The sequence below is a fragment of the Vulpes lagopus genome, chromosome 11 (genome assembly GCF_018345385.1).
Source record: "Vulpes lagopus strain Blue_001 chromosome 11, ASM1834538v1, whole genome shotgun sequence".
Classification (NCBI taxonomy): domain Eukaryota; kingdom Metazoa; phylum Chordata; class Mammalia; order Carnivora; family Canidae; genus Vulpes; species Vulpes lagopus.
In genome coordinates this window covers 33,876,529-33,885,521 of record NC_054834.1, presented here as the reverse complement: position 1 = coordinate 33,885,521, position 8,993 = coordinate 33,876,529, and the positions used below count along the sequence as shown (strand labels likewise).

Sequence of the window (8,993 nt, the reverse complement as noted above, 5' to 3'; positions counted from 1 at the left end):
GGCTCAGGAACAAGACCCTGTGGGCAAAGCATCCCCTGATGGGAACCCAAACTGTCCCCTCAACCGGCAGGGTCAGGGTCGGCCCTGAGCCAGCAAGACCCCACCCACCCGGGATTCACCCCCAGACAATGATGTAACCTTCACTGCCTACCTGCACGTGGGCACCCACCTCTGCCCCACGTTTTCTTTCCATAAACCTAGAACTATTTTTGGTCTTTTGGGAAGTCTTTGAAATGCTAGTCGAGGGGCGCCTGGGTGGCTAGGATGGTGAAGCCCCTGCCTTCAGCTCAGATTGTGATCCCTGGGTCCTGGGATCAAGCCCCATGTTGGGCTTCCTGCTCAGTGGGGAGTCTTTCTCCCTCTGCCCCCCCCCCCGCGCCCCATACTCTCTCTCAGATGAATAAATACAGTCTTAAAAAAAAATGCTAGCCCACTGTCTTCCCTGGGGTGGCCTCACTGAAATAAATTCCTCTCTTGTTTCACCACCGCTCCTCTCTCCGCCTCTGGATTTTGTCAGCGGCCAGTGGCCCCACCTGGTCTGTTTGGACACTCCCCTTCCCCAGCCAGGTGTTCCCACACCCCAACGTGCTACAGGGGCGGGTGGGGGGCATTCAGCCTGCTCGGCCTCCACTCTTAGTAGTTCTCTCTCCCCCTCAACTCATCCTTTACCTGCCGGAATGCCTTCCAGCTACCTGGTGGGAGCAGAGCCCCACCTTCCCTTTGCTTAGAACAAAGGAGCTGCCGCAGAGCGGGCGTGGGGGCAGGGGCTCCTGAGCAGCTGACCCAGGCTGGTGGCTGGAGGTGGCCGGAAAAGGTTTGTTGTAGCTCCTGGGCTTTCCCAGCCCTTCCAGGTGGGGAAGGACTCTGCACTTTCACCCTGAACTCCATCAGGTTTGCAGCTGGCTGTTTCCCAACACCCAGACTGGTCTTATTTGTGGCCTGGGGGGGAGGTGCAGGAGTCTTGTCAACTCCTTGGGCACAGTGTTCCAAGGACACACACCGGGAAAGCAGCTCAGGGCTCTCAGGAGGGTGCCAGGGGCCCTGCAAATTCACTAATAACAACCATGAGGCCCCGCAGAGCAAGTATGCACTTTCATTAATCACCCAAGGAGCCTCGTCATTTGTGTTCTGCTCACGTATTCAGCAAATCAGCTCTGTGCACCTGCCGTGTGCCCGCACCGTGCTGGGTGGCCGGGCTGCTCCACTGGGAGGGGGTGGTTGTGGCTGTGTGTTCTGGAGTCACACTGTCCCGGGCCGGAGGCTTACATGCTGGTGGCTGTGAGGAGGTTGTAGAGAGCAAGATGGAGTGACTCATGTCAAGCAGGGGCCTGTGCCGAGCAGTGACACAAGGAGTAAAGGGTACGGGAGCGACACCAGCACCAGCTGACGACACCCCAAGCCCAGATTGACCCCAATGCCTCCCAAAGAGGAGCACTTTTGCAGTAAACCCTCATGTTCTTCGGACGTGACCTTGGTCAAAAAGGCAGCTGCAGCCAAAGGCTCTGCCCCAGGGATCTGCGAACAGAACCGAGAACCTTCCCTGCTCAAGCATGAGAAGCGGGAAGAGGCCAGAGCTGACCCGGACAGGACCGAGGCCTGGTCTCCACCGCGCGCCCCCAGACTGACTTTGCGTTGGGTTCGCGAACTTTCTGAAACCCTTTTATCTCATTTCTTGTGTGACTTGCCTTATGCTCTGCTCTGCGTGCTGCCCCAGAAGGCAAGTCTTTGGACTTGGAATCCTGAACCCACTTTGTGATGATGTCACCCCAGCCTTGGACCCAACTCCGCTGACGCTGCGGAAAGACCCATCTCGGGCGTGGTGCTCGGCACTGGCTCACGCACGACAGGGGCGCCGTGGGATCAGCCCCCCAGGAGGAGGCAGGACCAGGCAGCAGATGCAGAGCCACAGTAGGGGGCATGGCCCTGGGACGGCCAGGCCTCTGTACCCGCGCTGGCCCGTCTGTGGATGTGGGCTGCCCTCTGCGCAAGGTGCCTCTCCAGAGCTCAGGCGGGGCTTTAAGGTGCTTGGAGCTGGGGCAGCCCTGATGGCTGGACGGTTTGGCGCTGCCTTCGGCCCAGGGCCTGATCCTGGAGCCTCGGGATCGAGTCCCGCGTCAGGCTCCCTGCATGGAGCCTGCTTCTCCCTCTGCCTGTGCCTCTGCCCCTCTCTCATACATAGATAAATAAAATATTTTAATAAATAAATAATAAATAAATAATAAAGTGCTCAGAGCTGACAAGCCCTCTGCAGACACTGCAGCAGGTGGGGCTGAATCCCCCCAGGAAGGCGGATCTGGGCAGTAGCACATCTGCGTGTCCACCGCACTGAGTCCGCATCTCACTCCCTGCGTGGCCTTGGGCAAGAGGCTCAGCCTCTCTGAAGGACAGTTTGCCTATATGACAAAAGGGGGTGATAATACCCACCTGGGGAGGATAGGAATTCCTACCATAGCAAAACCTGTAGAACGAGCTCAGTAGGTCATTGTTTCTGGAAATTATTAAAAAAAGAAGTAAGGTCTGCACTTGAGGGAACTTCTGTTCATTTCTGTAGTTCCAGACCATGATGATCCAGTGTGAGGAGTGCATGCCTCGGGAGACCAAGCGGCCACTCAGCGGCGGCCCCTGGCCCTATCTCGGGAAGGCTCCCCCGAAGGTAAGGGACCCTCAAAGCTGGGACCTGCGCCATGAGCGGGAGCTGTCTCGGCAGAGGGGGAAGGGGGTGGGAAGGAGAGAGGGTTTCAGGGGAGAACCTGTGCAAAGGCCCAGAGGAGAGAGAAAAGTGAGTGGTGGTGTGGCGGTGTGGCGGGCCAGGGGCCTCCAGGGGGTGGTGGGGAGAAGGCAGCAGCCCCTGCTTGCGGCCTTTGCAGAGGAGGCAGCTTCTGCTACAAGCAGGCCCCGGCCTGTTCTCCTGGCCGCGGGTGTCCAGGGCCCTGGAGGTGGGGGCTGCTGCTGGCCAGAGAAGTGATGTGACTTCCAAGGCCAGGAGGTGCTGGGCCACCAGCTCTTCCTGGGCCCTTGGGCAGGGGATGTCCTGCCTGGCTGGGACCTGGGCGGCACCCTCTGCTAACACAGAACTTCTTCGGAGGGAGAAGGGATCTGGGTCTTCCTCTGCGCTTGCTCTCAGCCCCAGAAGTAATCAGAGCACTGTACAGAGAGTCCAGAAGGCAATCGGCTCTGTGGCTTTGACCCAGTCACTTCACTCACCACTCTGGACCCGGGATGGTGGACGCGGACAGTGTGCGTTATTAGGATCCCGCTGCTCTGGGGCCCTGAGTCTGAGGGATTTTCTTGCAGCTTCCCTCTGACAAAATCCTGTCTCGTTTACTTTGATCTTGCTTATCTTTTCTCTCTTGAGCCCCTTCCTATTCTTCCTCCCTGTCGACCTCCTAAGGAGCTCTCAAGGCCACTCTGACAATCGGCCTGCCTGCCAGCAACTCTGCACGCCCCCCTCTCCCAGAAGGAAACAGAAACAATAGGAATCGCTTCCCCAGCAGCCGGTGTCCCAGGTCAAGAAGAGGGATCAAGTTGTTTTCTGGCACTGCTGGTGCTTTCCCCAACCCCACCACACCCTCTGTCCTGCTTCCCTCGTGACTTGGCTTCCCCACTAGCAGAGGCTGAGGCCTGGCCTTTGCCCCAGGCCTTCTGTCAACCACCCAACCCTGTCCTTGGAATCTTGCTTCTCAGGGCCTCCTCCTCCAGGAGACTTTCCCTGATCTCAGCAACATCCTGCAGGTCCTGTGTCTTAGCCTCCATTTAATTCTGCTCTGGGAGAGCATGAGAATGAGTTGTTAACACGTGTGACTCCCCAGCCTGATGTCTGCGTATAGTGGGTGCTGGATACGTGGGGGGCAGAAAAAGAAGGAAGAAAAGAAAGGAAACAGCATGAATCTTTTTTTTTTTAAGATTTTATTTATTTATTCATGAGAGACACACAGAGAGAGGCAGAGACACAGGCAGAGGGAGACACAGACTCCATGCAGGGAGCCCGATGTGGGACTCGATCCCGGGACCCCGGGATCACACCCTGAGCCGAAGGCAGATGCTCAACCACTGAGCCACCTGGGCGCCCCCGCCTGAATCTTTATAGGAAGCTTTGTGGTGCATCTAGAGCAAAGCTGGTCCCTATTTATTGTTTTATGTCCAACAAAAAAATCACAAAACATATATCCCTGTAGTGCATGTGAGCCCGACGACCTGACAGGCCTGCTGGGGACCAAGGAAGAAAGCTCCTAACGAGGCCTCCCTGGGCGACTGTTGCCCAGCACTGGCCACTTGAAAGGAGGCTGCTGCCGTGCTCGGCTGCCCCTGGTGCCCAGGGTATGGAGTGTGCGTGGGTGGCAGGGAGCGGGGACACCGACCAGGCAGCTCGGGGGGGTCTGGGCGTGGGGCCTCCCAGGAATGATCTAGAAGTGAATGGAGTTTGGCCCCAGTGCAGCCTGGCCTGGATGAGGAGCAGCGGGCCGGCGGGACGCAGGGGGAGAGGGGCGGCACGTGGGGGGTCAGGCCTTCCTGCAGCCCGGGCCTGGGGCCTGGTGATGACACGCTGTCACTCTGAGTGAGTGAGGTGCCACTGCAGCTGCGGACCACAAGGGCCGGTGAGGGGCTGTCATCAGCCCCTGTCCCGGATGAGGAGGCTGACGCAGGGGAGGTGAGGAGCCCCCCACCCCCACCATGGGAGGACAGGACTCCCTCCTGGCCAGGACCCTGCCGGCCACTCTGTAGTTCTGGGCACCTGCTGGCTGAGGCCCCCCACACCCGGAAGGTAGGCTCCGCGGCCGCAGGACTGTGGTTCGCGGGGTCACCCTAGTGCCTCACCCGGTGCCAGTTACATAGCAGGAGCTCAGTGAACCTTTGCTGATGAGCAGACGGAGGCCCAGACAGCTGGGGTGGGGACAGAGGCCCAGACTGCCCAGAGGGAGCTGGGGACAGAGACCCAGATCACCCAGTGGGGGACAGAGGCCCAGAACACCCGGGGTGGGGGGACAGAGGCCCAGATCGCCCTGGAAGGAGGAGGGACAGAAAACCAGATCACCCAGCGGGGAACAGAGGCCCAGATCTCCCTGGGGCGAGAGGGGGATAGAGACCCAGACTGCCCAGGGGGGGGACAGAAGCCCAGACCTCCCGGGGTGGGGGGAAAGAGACCCAGACCGCCCAGGGGGTGACAGAGGCCCAGACTGCCCAGGGGGACAAAGGCCCAGATCGCCCTGGGGCGGGGGGACAGAGGCCCAGACCACCTGGGGTGGGGGACAGAGGCCCAGATTGCCCTTGGGGGGGACAGAGACTCAGACTGCCTAGGGGGACAGAGGCCCAGATCGCCCGGGGGGGTGGGGACAGAGGCCCAGATCGCCCTGGGGGGAGGGGAGGACAGAGACCCAGACTGCCCAGGGGGGGCCAGAGACCCAGACCGCCCAGGGGGGACAGAGGCCCAGACCGCCCAGAAGGGGGACAGAGGCCCAGACCACCTGGGGGGTGGACAGAGACCCAGACCATCCAGGCCGCAGGAGATGCTCTGCTGGGTGATGAGCTGGGTGATGAGCTCGAGGATCCCAGAGGAATTCCTGGGGCTTCCCCACCAGCCTGAGGTCACATATGTGAGTCTCTGCTTGGGACCTTTCCTGCCCCTGTGCTGTATCTAGGGAAGTCCGAATAGGGTGCTTGGCTGCATGGTGTCTTTCATTTATCAATTTCTTCCTCTTTTTTTTTTTTTTTAATTTTATTTATTTGAGACAGAGAGAGAGCATGAGCGGTGAAGGGAGGGGCAGGGGGAGCAGGAGAAGCAGGCTCCGCATGGAGCAGGGAGCCTGACTTGGGACTCGATCCCAAGACCCTGAGATCATGACCTGAGCTGTAGGCAGGCACTTCACCGACTGAGCCCCACAGACACCCCCAGTTTTTTCCTTCTTTCACAGGCCCAGTCACCCGTGTCTGTCCAGCAGGGGTTCCCTGAACATCACTCTGTGCCTGACACCGGGCTGGGATGGCACACTAAGGGCCAACACGGTGGCGCCCGCTCCCATGGATGTCAGCAATGAGGGTAAATGAAGGGGAAACTCCTGATGGGTTCTTAGTCTGGGTTGAGGGAGTGGCATTGGGGTCCACTTCACAGTGAAAAGTCCCCCCGAGCCGCCGTGGGGACAGAGTGGGCCTGGGGTGGGCATCACTGCCTCTTGCCTGGGCTGTGAGAGGAAAAGAGAGGGAGGGAGGGGAAGAGAGGAATCAAAGGATTCCCTTGGATTCTGGCCTGAGCAACAGGGAAGGGGAAGTCACGGCTGGGGGGAGAAGCCTAAGAATGCCAAAAGTCTTTTGAGTTCAAGGCCAAGACTGTTTATTTGTTGAATTTCTACAATGCCTCTTTGCTGAGCCAGAAAATACAAAGTGCAAGGCCAGGCCCCAGGGTTTTCTGGTGCAGCCTTGGCATTTCCTGCAACGTTGTTGTCATTTTTACCCTGGAACCCAAGGGTCACGTGACTCCCCAGTCCCTGACCTTGGCCTCCTGGGGCAGGCCGGGACTCACTGTACACACTCTCCCTGCTGGTGTCTTCTGGCACTGGGGTCTGCTGAAGGGCATGTCCCAGGCCCTCCAGGCGGGAGGTGTGGCGGGAGCCTCCTGTGCACGCACGTGAAGCAGGGCTGTGCAGAGAAGAGTAACGCGCTGCCTTAGTAAATGCTTACCCGGCTAGGTGTTTAATATTACAGGCATGTAATCCTCAGAACAACCCAAGACAGAGATATTATCCCCGCTATTTAAACAGGAAAACAGAGGCCGAGAGGTCTCGCCACATGCAGAAAGCCTTGAGGAGACTGCTCAGAGGTAGATTCCTAACCCTACCTCCTTTGTCGTGTTTTTCTTTCCAGGGGAACCTGAAACACTTTTTCTGCTCTGGTCCCCCCACCTCCCCCACCCCCACCCACCCCACATATCTAATTCTGATTATCCAAGTGGACTTTACACCAGATAGCCCTGAACCAGTACCTGTCTTCCCCTTGGAGGGTCACTGGGTCCTCTGTGTCGGTTTTTCCCAATCTTTAGCCAGAAGCTTGCAAAGTGACAATTGGCCCTTGTACCTGAGCAACAAAATGTCTATGCTGTGGTTAACATCACCTGCCATGTCCGGATTTACTCGCTTAGGTTTCATGTTAGATCACTGAGCAAGCCACTTGCCTTAAAAGGGTGTGACGCTTTCAGTGGGGTCTTTGATAGGCGTGGGTCTCAGGGACCATGGCTCTGAAGTTCACTCCAAATATTGGGAATTACCCTGCTTATAGTTATCGTAATCATCTCCCCGGTGCATTGTATCCTCTCAAAAAACTTTCAGTGCCTGTTTGCAGCCGCTAAGTACCAAGCAGGTGATCTCCCTAGCCTGGAATGTCAGAGAAGTGAAGGAAGCAGCTGACAAGATGTGTGAGGTTGTGGCCTGTGAATATCACGCAGAGGAGAACAGAGAACCAGCAAAAAACATCATGACCTGTGAATATCACGCAGAGGATCCATAAAAGCTGTGAGAACCACAGGGTGTAGCTGAAAATGGCTCCATTGCCTTCAATTTTGATCACATCTCTCCATTATGCGGAAAATCTGATCGAAGGGGGGAAATCGTTAAAAAGAATATGACAGGCCCCCAAATGGCATTGCTTGGGCCAAGTCACCAAACCAGGGCTTACTACCCAACCTAGCTGCAGTTTCGACCTTCCCCAGAAATTTAAGGATCCTCTCCACCCCCCGCCCAAAGGAAGACGAAGTAATCTGCATGGTAAGACCCTCATGGTAAGACCCTGCACCTTCCTCATGGGAAACAGAGACTGCCTGGGGTAAACCTTTGCTAATGTGACTCCTTGTCCCACCTCTGGGATTCCGTTTCGGATGTGGTACGCATATACAGTGGAATGGTACTCGACCATCAAAAGGAATGAAATCTTGCCATTTGCATTGATGTAGATGAAACTAGAGGGTATTGTGCTAAGCAAAATTAGAGAAAGGCAAATATCCTATGATTTCACTCATGTGTAATTTAGGAAACAGAACAAATGAATGTGTGGGAGGGGGGAAAGAAAAGGAGAGAGAGAGAAAGGCAAACCATGAGATTTTTAAAAAACATTTTAAAAAATATTTATTTACTTATTTTTGAGAGAAAGAGAGAGAGAGAAAGGATGGGCAGAGAGAGAAAGGATGGGCAGAGGGAGAAAGAATCTCAAGTGACTCCCTGCTGAGCATGGAGCCCGATTGGGGCTTGATCCTATGGCCCTGAGACCATGACCTGAGCTGAAACCAAAGGTTGGATGCTCAACCGACTATCACCAAAGACTCTTACTTACATGAAAAAAATGGAGGCTTGATGGTGGGAGGTGGGCCTGGGGGTGGGCTAGATGGGTGATGGGTATTAGGGAGGGCACTTGATGTGATGAGCACTGGGTGTTAAATATAAGTGAGGAATCATTAAATTCTACTCCTAAGACCAATATTACACTACATGTTAACTAGCTAGAATTTAAATAAAAATTTGGAAGTAAAGAACAAAAATAAAATCTTTCCATTTTATACAGCTCCTCAGACCTCTGCCTGCCAACTTGCTAGATGGGATGCTACCCAATTCATGAATTGCTCAATAGAGCCAATTAGAGGGTTTTTTTAAAAGTTTTAACAATAGAGCCAATTAGATGTTAAAATTTACTTGGTTGAATTTTGGTTTTTGTTGTTGTTGTTTTCTTTTTGTTTTGTTTTGTTTTTTGTTTTACAAAGGACAGCCAAGGAATTTCTACTTGTTTTACTTTAGTAGAATCTTGTTTATAAATTAAGGTTTATAAAATCTCCCATGAGTTTCACCAGAACTCAGAGAGATAATAATTCTTGAAAAAGCATCCGCCTCATGGAAGTCACATAATGTTTGCTGCAATATGTTTTTTTTTAATTTATTTATGATAGTCATACACAGAGAGAAAGAGAGAGGCAGAGACATAGGCAGAGGGAGAAGCAGGCTCCATGCACCGGGAGCCCA

General features: G+C 55.1%; 1 long non-coding RNA gene across 1 annotated transcript; it reads right to left on the bottom strand.

Annotated features, from left to right (window-relative positions):
* Positions 1-6,301: 6,301 nt before the first annotated feature.
* LOC121472232 lies at positions 6,302-7,056 on the bottom strand. Its single transcript, XR_005982819.1, has 2 exons — positions 6,974-7,056; positions 6,302-6,630 (listed from the first exon to the last, which is right to left on the bottom strand). It is a non-coding gene; the product is annotated as an uncharacterized LOC121472232 (long non-coding RNA).
* Between the last annotated feature and the right edge of the window lie 1,937 nt (positions 7,057-8,993).